We start from the raw sequence: 20,377 nt of genomic DNA on the forward strand, positions 1-20,377 counted from the left end.
CTTAGGTTATGTCAACACGCATTCAGAATGAAGACACGTTCATGAAAGAGTTTGCAACCAAGGGTAACAGGAATAATGAAATGTGGAGAACTGAATTAAGGCGGGGAAAAAAACCTACCTGTTGATTGAAAAAGAAAACTTAAATGTGGGCAATAAAAATAGATCATCTGAAGTTCAAATCTGACCAAAAGGCACTTTATATTTTTCTCATACTTGGAGTTCCTTAAAAATACGGTAAGCATTTGGCTAGTGCGGCCAGGCGCGCAAGCGGCGCGAGCGGACGCAGGGCGGGCAGAGTCTGGAGAGGCTGAGCGTGCGGTGGCGGCGGCGCCAGCGGCGCCAGCGGCGGACGCCTCCCGCGCGTGCGCTAAGCCTCTCCAGACACGGCGTCCCGGCGTTGGCGGGGGGCGCTCTTCCTCCCAACTTTCCTCCCTTTGGTTGGGAGTGTGCAGCCACCATCCCTTTCCGCCGCTGACCTTCCTCCAGACCTCACAGCGCGAGGTGAAGGGGAGAACAGTAGGGTGGGCATTTCCGAACAAAAATAGCATAAAATGCATATTAGCTCTAGGAATACACTTGGCATGTTTGGGGAAAATTTGATTCAATTTATCTGTAAGTCCGCATAAAGGATGGGACATGGATGAAATTTAAGAGGCATGTTTCACTGACCAGTTATTAAAGACTGATCTAGATTGTCTCTGGCGTACAGATTAGAATGGGAAAGATGGAAAGTCAGAAAAGTATTCACAGAACCATTTCAGCAGTCCAGGCAGGCAGAGTAATGAGTTAATAGGCAAGGCAGTGGCAGTGAGAATTGGGAAAAATTGAGAGACATCCTGAAAAACAGTAAACTAAATGTTCTGATTGGCTAGTTGTAGAAAGGACCAGGGAAAATTCAACTTTATTTGGCAATGTCTAACTCGAGGATATATAATGGTATATAAATAGGGAAGTGAGATAGAACCTTTAAGAGAAGGGTGTTTATTTGTTTAATTCATGCTGAGTTTGAAATGACATGTGGGCATTTACAAGATAGTGTCCAGTAAGTAGAATGTGAAGAAGAACTCCAGGACACACATCTGCGCGTGTTGAAGAATACTAGGGAAGGAAATGGTGGTTAAAGAGAAAATGAAAATTTAACAGAAAAGATAAAATAATTAGCCATTGTCCCAAAAGAAGCAGGGAGGACTTAATCGCATACATTGGCATTAGCCCTGGAAAACCAGAAAGACAATGCTGTTCTTAGGTTTAGACTTGTAGGAAATTGCCAAACTCTCTTACAAAGTGGCTGTACCATTTATATTCCCACCAAGGATGAATTCCTGTTGCCACATATCCTCCTTTGCATTTGGTGTTGTTAGTGTTTTGGGTTTTGGCCCTTCTCATGGGTGTGTAGTGGTATCTCACGGTTTTTCTAAGTTGCATTTCCCTGGTGACTTATGATGTGGATCATCTTTCCATACATTTATTTGCCACCTGTATATCTTTTTTGGTGAGGTGTCTGTTCTGGTCTTATACCCATTTTTTTAACCAACTTGTTTTCTTATTTTTGAGTTTTTTAAGTGTTCTTTACATTATTTTGGACAATAGTCCTTTATCATATATGTTTGTTGTAAACAGTTTCTCAGGGTGTGGCTTGTCTTTCATTCTCTTAATGGTGTCTTCGACAGAGCAGAAGTTTTCAATTTTAATAAAGTCCAGCTTATCAATTTTTCTTTTATGAATCATACTTTGGTTGCATATAAAAAGTTGTTGCCAAGCTCTGGATTTTTTCCTATGTTGTCTGCTAGGAATTTTATACTTTTGCATTTTACATTAATGTCTATAATTCATTTTAAGTTAATTTTTGTGAAACTTTTTTTGTTTTTTTGCATGTGGACATCCAGTTGTTTAGCACTATTTTTGAAGACTATCCTTTGTTCATTGTGTTGGCTTTGTTCCTTTGCCAAAGATCAGTTGATTGTACTTGTGTGGGTCTGTTTCTGGGCTCTTATCCATTGATCTCTTTGCCTGTTCTTTTGCCTACCACACTGTCTTGATTACTCTTACTTTTATAGTAAGTCATAAAGTCAGGCAGTATCAGTTCTCAGACTTTATTCTACCTCAGTACTGTATTTGCTATTCTGGAACTTTGTCTTTCTGTATAAACTTAACATCAGTTTGTTGACATCCACAAAATTAACTGCTGGGATATTGACTGGACTTATACTGAATCTACAGATGTTACACATTTTTAATTTTCCTACCCAGTTTAATTGATTTCATATATTAATTTTGGGATTTATTTAGATTTATTCATCATGAGTGCAGAAAAACCACTATAAAGTTTTCCATCATTCAAAGTAAATTGACATCAAGTTAACTAAGAGTTTGCTTAGAAAATACATCATTTCTCAGGGAATTCATTTCTTCCATCATCATCTGAAAGTTACTTTTTCTTGTAGGACTGATGCTTAATTGCATCTCTCTCAGATTTTACATTTTTTGGATATATTTATAATATGGCTGGGGTGGATTAAATAATGACCTTTGAACAATATTTATGTCTTAATCCCCAAACCTGTGAATAAATTACATACATTGCCAAAGGACTTTGCAAATGTGATTAAGAATTTTGAGATAGGGAGATTATCCTATGCTATCTAAGTGACTTCAATGGAATCTCAAGGATCCTTGTAAGAGGGAGGCAGGATGATCACAGATTGGAAAAGTGACATGATAATGGAAACAGAGCAGAGGCATAGAGAGAGATATAAGAATGAAACAGAGGTCAGAGAGAAGAGAAGATGCTATGCTTCTGGATTTGAAGATAGAGGAAGGGGTCATAAGCCAGAGAATGCAGGCAGCCTACAGAAGCTAGAGAAGGCAAGGAAATAATTTAGACCCTAAAGTCTCCATAGCAATGGGCTTGCATCAGCCTTGATTTCAACCCATTGAAACAGATTTCTGACTTCCAATCTGCAGAAATGTGAGCTAATAAGTGTGGGTTGTTTTGAACCATTTAAATTTGTGGCAATTTGTTACAGCAGCCAGTAGGAAACTACTACTGGAGTTCATTGTATCTTCTTCAGTTTTCTTCTTTTTAAACTGTCCCCACTGGAGTATTTGTATCACGGGTTGTTATCAAATTTTGTGATAAGTAACTGGAAGCAAAATCCAACCAACTTTCTATGTGTATGTATGTGTGTGTAGAAGTATACATATATGCACACCTACATATGTATAGCTACACATATAAGTAGAAAAAGAAACCTGAAATTTCATTTAGTCAACGATTCTGTCTTATTTGAATATATTCTGTAACTCAGCCTTCCAGTATATCGTTTTTCAGTGATCTGGGAAATCTCAGATATTACTTGAAATTTAATTCTATATATTTTTAGAATTCCTTTCAGCTTAGTAAAAAATTTTGAACTTAAATCTATGCTTAATCTAATATTCATTTCAATCTGGTGGTTAATTTAGTATTGTATGCGCAAAACATGTTTTAACAAGAAGCTAAAATGTAAAAATAGGTTGATATATTTCAGTATGAATTTGAATGGGGAAGTGATTCATTCTCAAATGTCCCTAGATTTTTTTTTAACACAGTAAAATAATTTTACTGTACTTCATAAAATGTAATAAAACTGCATTGAAAATAAAATTATTGAAGAAATGATACTTTGAATTAGTCCATCATAAATAATAGATGTAATAGATTTCTGTTCATATTCTTTCTCACTAGCATTTAGTTATTTTTGTTTTCTTATAATTATTTTTGTTTTCTTAAATTTCCAATAATCATATTAAATCTGTTTATTTTAAATTAAGAAGTTTGATAGTAATTTTTCCAATAAATTTTCTGTTTGTGTATTACTTTAGGATAGAATTTTCTGATATGTACTTTAGAAAAAAATATTAGACTTGGTAGCTGCAACAAACTTATACCCAGCTGTATACAGCTCTATAACTATGATGAAAATTAAAATTACTTTTTGCCTTTGTTTAACGATTAAAGAATTCTTGTACAGTATAAAAGATATGGTGGTAAGTTGCACTGTTGATCCCAAAGTAAAAACTTACAATATTTGCTCATTAATTATGCTGTTTACTGAATGTTTTGTTTTGTTTTTTTTTTAGATACACTTTATTAAGGATGTTCCTTTGTTAGAATATATCGTGCATTGCCAAAATATCTTTTTGTTGCTATGAGTACTGGGGCCAATAACTAAGTATTGTGATCTTCTGCAGAGCATTGCCTTTGGATAAAGGAAGCTGACTGGCCTAGAGAAATGTAAGATGTTATACTACCTTTGGTGTTAGACGACTGAATAATATGAAGATTGAAGCCCAGCCATCTTGTATCAAGGTAGAAACACTGGTTTTGCTATTTATATTTCAGCTACCTATTAATGACACTAAAATTAATTTTTGCCAAATATCTCATTTTTGTTCAGTCCTTTCCCTAGGCTTTGCTTCTGTCTCCTTTATGGTATTTTCTGGAGGAGTGGATTTTCCAAAAAAGCAATATGCATATGAATCTCTGTCTCAGGGATTCTGGGTCCTTCTTGGGAACCTGACCTAAGACATCTTCTATTCCTTATTGACTATGATTTTGTGTTATGAATAGATTGTGGGTATATGTATTTCCTGTCCTGATTCGTGGTGATAATTATATTGTTTTACTTTTTTTTAAGGGGTTAGCAAATACTTTAATTTTTATGTAGGTTTATTTACATCAAAAGTAGAGGTGACTGCTGAAAAGGATCAAACAAGCAGACAATGTGTACTACTATGGAGTGTTTTACTCATTTTGAGTAACTGAAACAATGTGGGATTGTATTGATTGATTTTTCGATGACAAAGAACGTTTTATTTCAGGTATTAACCATTGGTCATTGTTTTAGTCCATTTGAGATGCTATAACAAAATAACCATAGATTGGGTGGCTTAAAAACAACAGAAATATATTTTGCCTGGTTCTGGAGGCTGATAAATCCAAGATCAGGGTACACATAGCTTGTATGTTTTATAAATGATGATCTTAGTCATTTAATTGATATATTTAGTCTGATTTAATATAATTTCTGTATTTTTTAAATTTAAATCTATCATTTTTTTCTGTTTTCTATTTTCCATACCTATTTAATGTTGAGCTCTCATTTCTTGCCTTATTTTGGATGAATTAATTTTATTATTACATTTTTATCCTCATTACCTTGTTAGTTACACATTTTCTTAATCTTCCTTTAATATTACACTGAAGATTAAAACATTTGCCCCACGTATTCAATTCCATATAAATTAGGATTTTTTAATCACTTTCAGGATATTCCAGAATTTTATTTTATTTTATTTATTTATTTATTTTTAAAGATTTTATTTTTTATTTATTGGACAGAGATAGAGACAGCCAGCGAGAGAGGGAACACAAGCAGGGGGAGTGGGAGAGGAAGAAGCAGGCTCATAGCGGAGGAGCCTGACGTGGGGNTAATATTACACTGAAGATTAAAACATTTGCCCCACTTATTCAATTCCATATAAATTAGGATTTTTTAATCACTTTCAGGATATTCCAGAATTTTAAAACATTTTAAATATATTTTCCCTTTTCTGCCTTTCATTCTATGGCCATATTATCTTTTAATCCTCTGTGTACATTTTATGAGAGGCTGGGTGGCTCAGTCAGTAAGGTGGCTGCCTTTGGGTCAAGTTGTGATCTCAGGGTCCTGTGATCAAGCCCCATGTCGGGCTTCCTGCCCAGCAGGGAATCTGTTTCTCCCTCTTCTGTGATCTCTCTCACTCTCTTTCCCTCTCTCAAATAAATAAAATCTTAAAAAAAAATCCTGTCTATTTTAAACTCCATGACACATTATTATTATGATTTTGTGTAAACATATAATTTGTTTGGCTCTATCCACATATTCACTCTACCTCTTACTTTTTGTTACTTCCTTATCTCTTATCTGCTATGGGGACAATTTTGTTTTGCCCTGAATTCCCTTAATCCTGGTTTCATTGCAATGAACTTTGGTTTTTTTCCCCAATATCTTAATATTTTTACTTGTTTAAGTATATTATTGTATATTGAATTCTACTTTCAGTTTTATGTTGCTCTATATTTTATCTTATGGTATTCTTTCTTTATTAATTTTGTTACTCTTGATCCCTAAAGTCAGTATCTTTTTTTCTCTATTTTGTCTTCACACATTAGAAGTTTNATCTTCACACTTTAGAAGTTTTACTCTTATATCACCAGGTGAGGTTTTCTTTAAATTTGTGCTTCTTGGAATACATATAGTCTCTTGAAATTGTTTTTGCTTCCTTTCAGCAACTTTGGAAACTTCTCAGCTATTATCAAGTAGATAATACTTGTCCCAACCAGTTTCTTTTCACTTTATAGGACTCTAAATACACCTGTTGTAAATCTTGTGATCANCTCATTGGGCTCCTTGCTCACCGGGGAGCCTGCTTCACCCTCTGCCTGCTGCTCCCCCTGTTTGTGCTCCCCCACTCTCTCTGAGAAATAAATAATGTTGATCAGAAACATGGAGCCCATTAATGTCTGAAGCAGAAGTTTCTAGAGTGGAAATATTTGAAATATGTGAATATTTTTAAATANTTCCTTTATATACTTCAGTTTAGGTATTCTTTTTTGACCTACTTTCCAATTCACAATTCTCTCTTCAAAAGTGTCTAATGTATCATTAATTTCCTGTTGGTCACAAGCTTTCCCATTCCTTAATATACTTCAGTTTAGGGTATTCTTTTTTGACCTACTTTCCAATTCACAATTCTCTCTTCAAAAGTGTCTAATGTATCATTAATTTCCTGTTGGTCACAAGCTTTCCCATAGTGTATTTTTAGTTTCTAGGTTCCTCATTTGATCATTTTTGTAGATTTAAGCATTCGGCTGAAATTATCAGTCTTTCCACTTAAATTTTGAACATATTAGTCATTATATTTAAATTTTAATAGCTCCTATATTTCTACTTCATAGAAATAGAAATCTTTCTATCTTTCTGTGTATGCTGAGAGTTTTAGTGAACACTTCTGAAAGCCACATTATCTTTGCTTGAATGCAAGATATTTTGTCTAAAAAATTTTAGAATTAAAGTCAAACCTCCATTTGGTAGAATCTGTTGCCTGGAAAGTTTTACTTTGTTTCTGGCATGCATTTTGAATAGTGATGTATTATCTTAATCCAATCAAAGATTGATCTGTTTTGCATCTGTTTTATACCCCAGTGTAGCCTTTTTAGAGTTCCAACTGAAACTCCTAATTGTTTATTATGCCTTCCTCCTAGGTCAGCCCTGAACTCATTTTTTTTTTCTTTTTATTCCTAAGTATTTCTACATGAAGGCTTTCTGAAAGACAAACCTCTGCTCAGTTCTCAGCCTCTGGGTAGCCACTTCCTCCTTCTCAGAATCTCAGACTTTTCTACAGAAATTTTAGAATTGGCAATGCCTTAATGTTGGGCTGTCTCATAAAATAGCCACCATTCACATATGGCTAATAAGCACTTGAAACACAGTTGAATTGGAATGTGCTGTAAGAGTGAAGTTCATATATTTTACTTAGAAGACTTTTTGAAGACTTAACACACACAAATATTATTTTCCAGCTTTTCTTGGTGGTCTTATCAATAATGTTGATCAGTGGGACACCTGCGTGGTTCAGTCAGTTAAGTGTCTGCCTTCAGCTCAGGTCAATCCCAGGGTCCTGGGATTGAGTCTGTCATTGGGCTCCTTGCTCACCGGGGAGCCTGCTTCACCCTCTGCCTGCTGCTCCCCCTGTTTGTGCTCTCACTCTCTCTGAGAAATAAATAATGTTGATCAGAAACGTGGAGCCCATTAATGTCTGAAGCAGAAGTTTCTAGAGTGGAAATATTTGAAATATGTGAATATTTTTAAATAATAGTAACTGAGAATTAGCCACCAAGTGGTACCTGGGTGGCTCAGTTGGTTAAGTGTCTGCCGTTGGCTCAGGTCATGATCCCAGGGACCTGGGATTGAGCCCCACATCAGGCTCCATGCTCAGTGGAGAGCCTGCTTCTCCCTCTCCCTCTGCTGTTCCCCTGCTTGTGCTCTCTTGCACTCTTGCTCTCTCTCTGTCAAATAAATAAATAACATATTTAAAAAAAAAAAAAGAACCAGCCACCAAGTTTAAAGCCATAAGTTTTAAATGTTATTTTTAAAGTTTTCATATGCACATGCAAATGGTTTTAATGAAAAAATTTTAAATAATGCAAAACGTTTGTCTAGGGGAGATTCCAACATACTTCAGACTTAATACAGCCCCTAAATTCAGCCCTATCCCAAATTACAAGGATCATTACCCTGAAAGAAAACTCTTCTGGCAAAGGATTTACACAGCTGATAAAGTTAAGAAAAGCATGTTATAGGCACACAATATTGAAGTTTGGTTTTATGTTCCATAAACATTACAAAAGTATCCCTACATTTAGGGAATATAAAGCAGCATAGATGGTATTTTATAGAATTACACTAATAATAAAAGGTCCTCATTAGTTAATTTTCCTTTACTAACTCCATTGAAAAAATCTCAACATCTGCTCTACCTTGAACTGAGATGTTTTTGAAGATGTTATGCATTTTGATAACCTTTTCCCCCACAGTATTGGGCTCACCATCCAAAGTATTGAAGTACTTTTATTTTATTATTTCTATCAGATCCAAAAAGTAAGACTGATGCTTGAAATGGAAGAAATTCATTTAAACTTTATTTAACATATTCAGCTTAATATAGGAGAATTGAAAATGCGGACTGGTCAATAGGTGTTTTCATAAACCCTTTGACACTTACAACTTCATCTATTAAAAGTCATATGATAACATTTTGATGTAGGACTCTCAGACATTACTTCATCACATACACATATACACTCTCTTTCATGCAGAACAAGATATTTGGATGTGAAAGTCCAAGGTATATTTTTGGTTACTTTAGCTACTTTATTGCTTATTCCTCTATGAAAAATCATCTCCCTTTTCTTCTATAAAATTTTAGTTCCATTTTTTTCCTGATAATTGCTACTAGAAGTGACTCTGAAAGCACATGTAAAAAATAATTTTGCCTGCATTTTATTTTTATTTAATTATAGTAAGAAATAAGAGACTATTAACATTATTGTTGTTTTAATTTAAAAAAAATGATTTCCTTTGTTCTCCAGTGGCTCTATTGGAAAGTCTTTTCGGTTATACCAATGTCTGAAAAAAGGCATTCATTACTCTGGGTGAAATATGTAATAAGAACTTTTGTTTTTAGTATTGTAAAAGCTTGCTTGGCCCCATAAAGGTAGCTTCAGACAGGAGACTGATCGTTTTTGGGTACCTAGGTTCCAAAATGGGGAGATACTGTGGGTCTAGGGAGCAACAGGTGTGAAATGCCAACCTGGACAGGGAGAATGGATTCTCATTTGTGGGCTGGGATTAAAGTTATCTTTCAGAATCAGCTACTGTGGTGCATGGTTCTGATTTAGAAAAAATGACTAAACATGAGAATATGAAATAAAACAGGTATGTCTTTAGCATCCGGTACACGTGGAACAGTGACTTTGTGGCAGGACGCTCTTTTTATACCTGTCTCTATTCCCTCCCAAAGCTCTCCTCTCACTGGTCTGCTTAACTGGAGGGACTTAGAGCATTGAAAATAAAAACATGTGCAGTGGCTTATTTCTTACAAGTCTTTTAATCTAGGGAAAAGAACATGAAATCATTAGTCGTCTTATAAAAGGATTCCCTTACTTGGCTTCTGCGAGTATCCAAAGGGTGACTGCTGGAATAAACCCACACACATGGCCACACAAGAGAAGAAGACACTCATGAACCAAGATGAACCTGTGGAAACAGCACAGGCCAACTTCTTAACGAAGAGGAAAAATTCTCTTCTATTTATGACACAATGTGCAGAAATTACCTTGACCCACAGCAGAGATAACCCTTGATATGTATGTTAAGGAAATACTTCCTGGATTCACTTTCATTTTGTGCCTCAGGGAATAAGCAGTAAATATGGAACAGAACATAAAAAAACTACTGCATAAGAAACATCTCTCCATGGGTGATCAGCCTCATCCAAACCAAGATTCACCAGCATCTTTATATATTTATATCTCCATTTTTAAATTAACCTGGAGGCATGATGAACATCTTGCAAAAAACAAAACAAAACAGAAAAACAAAACAAAATAAAAACAAACCTTATAATCACCATGAAATAGGCTAGAGGGAATCTGAGGATTTAAGCTCCTCTGGTTCAAGCAAAGTCCCTAGAGTTAGAGAGGAGATATTTGCTCTTCCCTTATGTTTTGTATTCGATAGTGGGAAGAGAACATATATGTTTTTCAAAATATCCAGTAGATCCAAGCACAAATCGTGGGCCATCGTAGATATTTGAAAAACAGCTGTTTTGATTTTCATTTAAAATAAAAAAAAAATTGGAGTGATTTGGAGTACACAGGGAGCTAACACTATGGAACAGCAAGCAAATCACATGGAGATAGTGGAAATAACAGACACTATCAAGAAGGTTGTACAGGGCAGGGAGAGGAGCAAATAAAAAAGGAAGAAACTGACGAAGACTCGAAAGAAGATTAACGTCCCTTGTGAGCACAGCCCTACAGCTGATCGCACAAGTCTGATGTGAGGGCTGGAGCAGAGGGAGCTGCACTTATCACTACCTCCTTGTACTCATGAGATCTCTGGAGATGAAACACCAACAGAGGCACTAATTTATCTTTCCTGGAGGTTTCACTTATCATTTAACAAAAAAGACAGGCACGATTTTTTTCAAAGATTGGGATTTTTTTGTGTTATGTTACCTACAGAGACCACAATAAAGCAGCATGCTTTATGGAGCATGTAAAATATAGGCCTTATCATTTCTACCTCATGCAATGGTGGTCAGTCATACAGGAGGAATCGGAAACAGGGGCAAAAGCTAACATGACCATATTTTTTAAAATATATGCATATTTCCTTAAAATATACAGTTAACATTGGGGCAGTCTGTATCTTTACTGTATAAAAATTCTTCGTTATTTAAATTTCTTAAATTCCATGGAAATCTATAATTTTATTATTTATGCATCGCTATTTATATATGTACCAGTTTCATTAAGATAAAATGTTACTGTAGTAAATGGAAGGGAGGAAGGTCAAAGATTTAAACTTCTGCAGGCCAAGAAATCCAACAGGAGCTGGAAAAGGAGGTGGGTATGAAACTTTACCTGTGAAGACAAAGTATATTAGAGTTCTTCAGAAAACAGAACCAATAGTAGCCCCCCTTCACACACACATTTGTGTGTGTGTGTGTGTGTGTGTGTGTGTGTATATAATCTTAATCTGTCAAGAACTATCATTGTCTCTATTATATAATAGCAAAAGGGCAAAACATATAGTACTTCCTATTCACCAGAAACTCTTTTAAAGTCTATAAATATATATATACATTTTTTAATGCTTGCCCCAGCGTTGCACTACACATTTACAACTAATCTAAGTCCATTTCTAAATAACACAATAGTGATTCACGGTAGTGCAGGCATCTTATCACAGAGGATTTCAAATTCCTAGCCCCCATTCCTTATGTTGCCTACGTTTTCCTTTGGAGTCCTTATCATATTAATCAGAGCTATTTTAAATTCCCTGTCAGGTAATTCCAAAATCTGTGTTATGTCAGCAGACGGTTTTTTCTTTCCTCTTAGAATGCCTTGTAAATTTTAATTGAAAGCCCACATTACATATCAGTTAACAGGAACTGAGGTAAAAGGCCTAAAGGTGCGGTTTTGAGTAAATCTGGCTAGTTCCACTGTGTTTAATGTTTGCCCCAGTTGTACGTGCAAGAAGTTTCAACTTCTCTCTCTGTTCCTGTGTTCTTTGGGTTTCCCTGAAAACTCCTCCAGAGTGCTCTGTACTCTTTCAACTATGAGCCACAGCTCCTACGCTGGAGCCCTGCTGACGTGGTGATGTGCGGGCCAAGTGAAGCAGTCTGTAATCTTCTGATCACATCTGTCTTGTAGTGGACCTGTGTCCTTAAACTGTGGCCTTCACAGGTATTTTTATACTTCCCATACCACTTTTGTTGAGACAGGAAAGATAGAAGGAGCTGGAGTTGGGGAAGTGTCCTATACCAAGAATAGGTCAGGCCCTTGGTAAAGTCTTTTCCCCTTTGATATGGAGGACACACTGGGTAGATTTCACATGGTTACTTTTCCCTTCCCCTGCCAGAAAGATGAGGTTATCTTTTTTGGCTATTGACTCCCTGGTTCCTGGAGGTAAAAATCCATGAACATGCAGGGCCCCCAATTAAGATTATGGCCCAAAAGTTTCTCATTCTCATGCTAGTCCACATTCAGCCTCCAACAATTTGTCAAAATTACTATTTAAGTGTTTCCGCCGTTTTGTTCCATCCATGGTCTCTGCTCCAAGTAAGGAGAGCTCAGCGAGGACTTTGGATTCACTTGATTCTCCAGAGTTTGGGGTGGCATTTGATCCTGTAACCTCAGTTCTATGATGGGTTCAAGAAAAGTCATTGATTTTCAGTTTGTTCAGTTTTGTTGTTGTTCCTGTAAGGATGGAAATGACCATTTCAACTTCTTTATCTATGGGAACTGAAACCAGTACTGTAGCTTTAAATATTTGAAATTATTTAAATCACATAACATGAGGTATACATTATCCTCTACTTCATGACAGAAGAACTGAGTCACAGAGAAATTAAGTACCTTATACATGGTTTCAGAACTAGTGTTAGAAATACGATTTGAACGAGGTAATACGGCTCCTGAAACTACTCCTTTCATCACTAGGCCATATTGTCTTTCAGAGAAGGCAACTTGTCCGAGGTCACATAACCAGTAAAAGGTGGAACCAGGCATCCTGTGTCTAACCACAGCACTGTTCTGCATGGGTTCAGGTCAGGTTATTGGTCCACATGTCTAGTATGCTCTACAATGTCTGGATGTTTATTATATGTACTTCAATTTACACAAAATTTTCCCATTTACAAATTCTATAGAGACACCCAAATTAACATTCTATCATAATTATCCAATATATAATGGTGACATCTTTCTCTGGCATCGACTAATAGTACTGAGAATGTATTGAGTGCTTAACACATGCTAAGTGATATTTCAGTGATTTTTGTGCAATAACTGCTTTAATTCAGAAAATTCTGTGAGACCAGAGGTACCATGATCTTATTTTAAGACATGAGGGTACTAGATTATAGAAAGTTTAAATAAATTTGCAAAGTTTTTTTATAAGTTATCTTTTATTTAAAATACATCTTTAATGTTGAATTATTTTTACATGCTACGGTAATTAACACATGAAACTGTAAAAGTCAGTGAGACCTGAGTTTTAATCACAACTCTGCCATTTATTAATGTGACCTAGTTAAATTAATAAACTGATGTACAATAAAAAAATGAAAAAAAGGGGAGCTTGCATGCTTATATCGAATTATTTCAGGAAAATAAGATTTTAAAATATTTTCCAAATAAATATATTTCCCCAAATTAGTTGAACAAAGAAAAAGCATGATTGCTCTAAGCACAGTAAAATGAATCAAGTTTTAGTGCTTTAAAAAATATGTAAGTTATAATATGGTAGAAGTTAACAAATGTATGCACTTCAGTTGTTACAGAGTTTCTATTGGCATGTCTTTAAGCTCACTGATTCTTTCCTTGGCAATGTCCAATCTACTGATGAATCCATCAAAGGCATTCTTCCTTTGTTATAGTGTTTTTGATTTCTGATTCTCAGAATTTCCATCTCTTTGCTTGTATCACCTATCTTTCTTGAGTATTGTTCTTTTTCCATAAGAGCTCTAAACTTATTAATTGTAGTTATTTCACATTCATATATATCGTCAGTACATGCACATACATAATAATTATGCTGAGAAAAATTTTGTAGTATAACATATAACATGACCCAATGAACTATGTGGTAATAATTATATATTAACATATTTAGAATAAACTTTTAGAGAATAATGATATTTTAGGCACATAATTTTGAAATAAAATATAATACCGGAAGAGCTTATTAGATTATAGAATCACTTCAAAAAATATCTTCTGAAGGTCTGTAATGCTGCTCACATTGTGTTAAATGTTAAGTCTTTTATAGCTTTAATGTCCTATTATTTTATATCTCTGATTTATACAACCTAGGGCACCTGGATGGCTCAGTCAGTTAAGTGACTGACTCTTGATTTTGGCTCAGGTCATGGATTTCAGGGTCCTGGGATAAAGCCCCCTGTTGGGCTCCGTGCTCAGCAGGAAGTCTGCCTGACATCCCTCTCCATCTGCCCCTTCCCCCTGCTAGTGCACACACAACTCTCTTGCTCTCAAATAAATGTCTTAAAAAGTTTATACAACATGAAACTATTTTTCTCCCTTGTATTAGTGTTTTAAGCTACTCACACAATGGAGAAGTTAATCAAAGCAAATAAATAGGCTATTTCCTTACATGTAAAACCTTTTATGAATCATCTGAGCGGTATTTTTTAAAGATTTTATTTGAGAGAGAAAGAAAGCACATGAGCAGGGGGAGGGGCAGAAGAAGAAACAGACTTCCCGCTGAGTGAGGAGCCCATCACAGGGCTCCACCCGAGGACCCTGGAATTATGACTTGAGCAGAAGGCAGATGCTTAACTGACTGAGCCATCCAGGCTCCCCACTGAGAGAAGTATTAAAAAAAAAAAGCAATTGCTGGAATTATCCATTCATTATAGTACACATGGTAATATATGAACAATATCCACGTTTGATTCAGATATTCAGCATAAGGGACAAGGTCAGAATTCTCTCACATGGCTAGTGGTTGCTCACTTGCACTACCTTATAGATATTGAGGTGAGTGTGATTTGGAACTTGATGCTGTCAATTCATCTCTTTCTAGCAATTCCTCCCAAAAGTGCAAGCAACTTAATTACTTTGTCAGACTTATCAAGTAGCAGAATTCACAATTTCAACTTTGTAGTATCTATAAACATCACATTCTGAGTACAAAATAAATCTGAATCATTTATACAAAATTAACAACAAAGGACAATGGGACAGGACTTCTTTGTCCCAGGGACAATGATTTGGATATCTAATGTAAAGTAGAATTTTTAAATTACTCCGTCTATACGTTGCATCCCTTCATTTCATAATTAGTACTGTAGACATGCCAAGGCATGCCAACCCAGACACAGAGCATAGCTAATTAGCCTTGAGGGATTGAGGCTCCTCAACTAGTTGTAAATTTTTATTCAGCTGGGTGAAAGGTCCCTCAAAAGGTCAAACGATGCTGCCATCAAACCAGCACATGGAAAGAGAACCACACAGAATGGTCAAAGAGGTCATCAACGATAATAAGTACAGAGAAGTTCGAGTTCAAGACCAAAATATTTCAGAGTGATGAGTCGCACAATTTCTGAAAAGGCAATTAAATTTGAAGTACCTCTAATTAACTGCAGGGGTGAAAAGGAGCCATAGAAAGATAGAGGAGGAGGAATAAATCATGGGCCTCTAAGAAAAACATTGTTTTCTTCATTAAAATTCTTTTACTTAAATTTTCTTCTGTAGAGTTTTAGGGATGGCAGAAACCACCTAATTAAAAATTCACACATTACCTATTAGTCATTTTTCAATCATATTATAGAATGCCCTTGGAAAAGAAGCTTTTGATAATAATGTATTCTACCAATTAAAGTAACCCAGAATTTCTTTGATTTACAGTAAAGAAACTGTACTTGACAATGAAAGTAAAACTACTTGATTTGCAGTCTCTAAAACAATTTCAATTATTCTGTGCTTCCTTTAATGGCACCTTCTACACCTAAATTGGGTATATCTTTATCAGGAGAGCTTGTTAGAAGTAATTTGAGATTATGACTCATCTAAGTGAAAAATACCTATTAGGAAATGTATGATTTGTCTCATTTCCATTACATTCTTATTTGAAAAGGCTTCTGTTTCCTCAGGAAAGGGTAAAAAGACAAATAATTGGGATTATATGTAATAACTAAAAGCTGCACTAATTTTTCAAACACTTTGCAGCTTTTAAAAGCTTATAGAAGTCATCTAAAATCACAGTGATTGAAAAGGCATTTTGCCCCCAAATGATCAATTTGCCTAACTCATATTCATTCATACTATTGAGAACATTTAGATGATTTTAATCAAAATATTAATAAATTAGAAAAGTAAATGCATTTATACAGTTTTGCAAATGAGCAATACTTTGAAAAGCTGAAGTTTAAGGTAGCTGTTTCCTTTGCATAATAAAAAAATCAATTAAATTCAATACAATATTCATCAGAATCTACTTGAATAAAAAAGAAGATTTCAGGATAATTATCTTGAAGTATGAGTAGGATTATAACAGTCAGAAAGAGAAAAGGACATCCCAGGGTAAGGAGAGCAGGGGCTTTTTAATAAGTGGGGTGATATAGCATAAAGTAAGAAACAGAACAACAGAAGGTCTGCTTCTAGATCTGGCTTAACCGCCAATTTGATTTCTGTCATTGAGAACATGCCTTTATTTCTCAAGGCTTAAATATTTTTGACATTTTAAAAATAAAAATAAGACATAAGGCCTATTGTTTGTATTCCAGATTTTTTATTTTGTATGATTATATAGGCACATTGAAGAGTTAAATTTCATTGAAGAATGGAAAAGAATTAGTGGCATTATGGAAATTAAGGCTAGGGAATTATTATAGAGCCATGTTGTGGGAGGTTCATGCTTGCCAGCTGGAGTGAATGTATAATCCTGTAAATTAAGTAAAACAAAACTTATTTATTAGCGTACTAGTCAATAGAAAAAATAGAATTTTTAATGAAGAACACAAAGTCATAATAGTTCAGTGATGCTTTTCATACTTCTACTGATGTGCTCCTAACATCAAAGGAATATTAAGCCTTAGTCCAAAGAAACCCTCTGAAAATGAAGTTTTGTTTGTTTTTAATGTTTGGGTTTAGCATAAAAATTCATGAGACCTTCCAGTATGTACCATAGTATATCCATAGTTTTTGAAATGATAAAATACCCCAAATCTTTGAAGTAAATTGAACCTCTAGAAACATGCCTCATATCCCATTTCAAACTTCTGGAGGTGGGTCTATTTAAGCAATAGGGGTCTAAATTTTGTGTATGTGTGCATCTATATATCTGTATGTGTGGCCGTGTCTTTGTATGTGTATGTGAGTAGATATGTGTGAGTGTATATATATGTGTGTGTATACTGGTGTTTAATTACAAAATGAAACAAAAAATGTAAAATAAAGAGCTCATAGTCACTTTTATATATCTTATTATCTTCTTCTAGGTCTCTTTGTAGTGTTATACAAATGTGCTCTGTCTTATTTAAATAGACACAGTTTTAAAACAACCAGTTTTTTCTTTGCATTAGCACAAAGCCAAATTATACAAGACACAAATTGATTTAGGGTCACATTTTTGCAAATGTGCTTTAACCAACAGATTTCTAAGTTTGGCTGTAAATCCAAAGCTTAAATAAAGATATAGCCCAAGTTGAACATTGCTAGATAAATGAACAGAAAAGGAACTTATACCACTTAATCATGAAAGTCAAATTAACTAATAATTTATTGTCTAAGGATTTCAAGGCAATAGAAAAAGTGAAGAAAATTAGTCAAAGTTATATGCATATATGTATATATAATATATAAATATGTGAATATATATATAAAATATGTATTAAGGGACATTTAATGGACGTTTATATAAATAACCATTGTTCCTAAAGTGGGACTTTTCATGAAAGAAATTTTATTTCTAACAAAACTCTATCATGAAATAGGTCTTCTCATGAATAAAGAAAACCATCATTTTTAATGTTTATTACATTTTCATCAGATATTGAAACTTTATATTAAAAAGTTAAATCCCTTTATGAACTTTGGGCAGAGAAAAGGAGTGATGGAGGACTTATTTTTAAAAAATAATCTGTTAATAATCCTAGGACCAAACTTTTTTTTTTTTTTTTTTTTAGAGANATATTGAAACTTTATATTAAAAAGTTAAATCCCTTTATGAACTTTGGGCAGAGAAAAGGAGTGATGGAGGACTTATTTTTAAAAAATAATCTGTTAATAATCCTAGGACCAAACTTTTTTTTTTTTTTAAAGAGAGAGCGCAAGAGAGTGCTAGAGAGTGCATGCAAGCACAGGCGCAGGGGGAATGGCAGAGGGAGAGAGAAAGGGAGAAGCAGACTCCCCACTGAGCACAGAGCCCAACGGGGCCCCAACCCCGATGCTGAGATGGTGACCTAAGCTGAACTCAGACGCCTAACAGACTAGCACCAAACTTTTTTTTTTTTTTTTAGTTTTTTTTTTTTTATTTGACAGAGAGAGAGACAGCCAGCAAGAGAGGGAACACAAGCAGGGGGAGTGGGAGAGGAAGAAGCAGGCTCCTAGCGGAGGAGCCTGATGTGGGGCTTGATCCCGGAACGCCGGGATCACGCCCTGAGCCCAAGGCAGACGCCTAACGACTGCGCCACCCAGGCGCCCCAGCACCAAACTTTTATAATGGACTTCTAATTGAAATTTTAAAGTGTTTCCAAATTGTGTGGGCACCCTCATGTTTATGGGCATTTAATGTAAATGGCTTTATTATAAAATCAGAAAAAGTATTTATTGGACACTTAGGTGCTATAGTCTGCTCTACCATATTTATACGTTTATCATTAAAACTCACCAACTCTGAAAGGTAATATTATACTCTTTTTCATGATGAGAAATTAGACTAACATATGTAGATAAGTTACCTACCTTCACCTACCCCTAAAAGACAGAATTTCAGTTGTCAAGTCTGAATAAAAATTCAAGATTTTCCCCACTATACTTTGCTGCCTCTCAAACGATAGGAAATATTAGTATCGGGGGAATTCTTGTCATGGTCTAAATTACTAAAGTGAAGGTCATGGACTGTGAATGATGGAAATAATCGCAATCATTTGCCTTCGATCTCTGAACCCAGCCTGCTTCCCAGGCTCTGCATGTCCTACACATGCCCTTTCTCAAACAGTAGTTATCCTGGAGTCAGAGGTTTTGACAGACAAACTTAAGGTTGTCTCTCCAAACTCTGTGTTGGAAGAGATCATCATGCTAATTCAACTGTAAGACTTTCACAGATCCTGTTCCAGTTTTCCCCAGCCATAATTATGAATAAATCACTGTGTGAGGAAATGGTGGGAGTAAGAGAAAGGAATGGGAGAGATAATTAGCCAAATGAACCACTGTAAGTGATACATATACACATTAATGAATTTGTGTTTTCTCCCTTTATTTTTTTCATTCGATTTTTTTCTTCTGTTGTTTCTCTGTTGTCTTGAGCATTCCTTATGACATGAATTTTTCCTACATACAGGAATCTCTGTGTTTTATAGTAGGTAAGGTTATTATTTTAATAATATTAACTGTTAGAAAATCTTAAATGAAGGTATGCTTTTCTGGATATCTATGCAATTTCTTCCATAGAGAAATATTTGTGTAAAACAATAAGATAGTAGATGTTCTCTAAAGCTAGCATGCATATTAAGCATTTTTTTAAGTTCTAGAAAGTTTTATTTTTGGTTCATGAAAAAATGTATGATATATATTGAGCAGATAACACAGACTCTAAAATGAAAAGAAAATTTGTTTTCTGTATTTTAGAGAAACTCTTATAAAAATATTTTCCCCATCTCTAATTAGGTATCATTTTCTACCTAGGAACTCAAAAAAATGGGTACAAGATAATTTTTTAAAAAAAAAAAAAGAAAGAAAAAAAGAACATTGTAAACTTAAATTCTCTGTCCAATAAAAGAGTTAATCTCAAACGTTTTGGTTTAAGGACCCCTTGCAACTCTTAATTATGGAGAATACCAAAATACTTTTGTTTATGTGAGTTATATCTATTTATATTTACCCTATGAGGTATTAAATGTTTTAAAAATTCTCAGTCTTAATTAAAATGTAGTTGCATGTTAACAAATTATTTTTAGAGAGTGTGCATGTGCAGATATGTGCATGAGGGAGGGGCTGGGGGTGGGGAATGGGAATGAGCAGAAGGAGAGGAAGAGAGAGATTATTTATTTATTGAGAGAGAGAGAGAGAGAGAATCTTAAGCAGGCTCCAGTGGGGGTTCGATCTCACAACCCTGAGATCATGAACTGAACCGAAATCAAGAGTCCAACACAACCAATTGAGCCACCCAGGTACCCCAAATTGTATTTTTATGACAAATAACTATTTTATAAAATAAAAGATTGGTGAGAAGAATAGCTGTGTTTTCCATATTTGCAAATCTTTTTAATTTCTTCCTTACTTGCATAGCTGGATTCTCAATGTTTACTTTGATATTCAACT

General features: G+C 35.0%; 1 long non-coding RNA gene across 2 annotated transcripts in view; it reads left to right on the forward strand.

The window, feature by feature from the left end:
* Positions 1-412: 412 nt before the first annotated feature.
* The window catches only part of LOC117802232, a 203,886-nt gene continuing 183,921 nt past the window's right edge, over positions 413-20,377 (forward strand). For both annotated transcript variants that reach the window (XR_004625301.1, XR_004625300.1), the window contains exons 1-2: positions 413-501; positions 4,234-4,351. This is a non-coding gene — a long non-coding RNA (uncharacterized LOC117802232). The remainder of the gene's footprint in view (positions 502-4,233; positions 4,352-20,377) is intronic.

Source organism: Ailuropoda melanoleuca, chromosome 5, assembly GCF_002007445.2.
Source record: "Ailuropoda melanoleuca isolate Jingjing chromosome 5, ASM200744v2, whole genome shotgun sequence".
Classification (NCBI taxonomy): domain Eukaryota; kingdom Metazoa; phylum Chordata; class Mammalia; order Carnivora; family Ursidae; genus Ailuropoda; species Ailuropoda melanoleuca.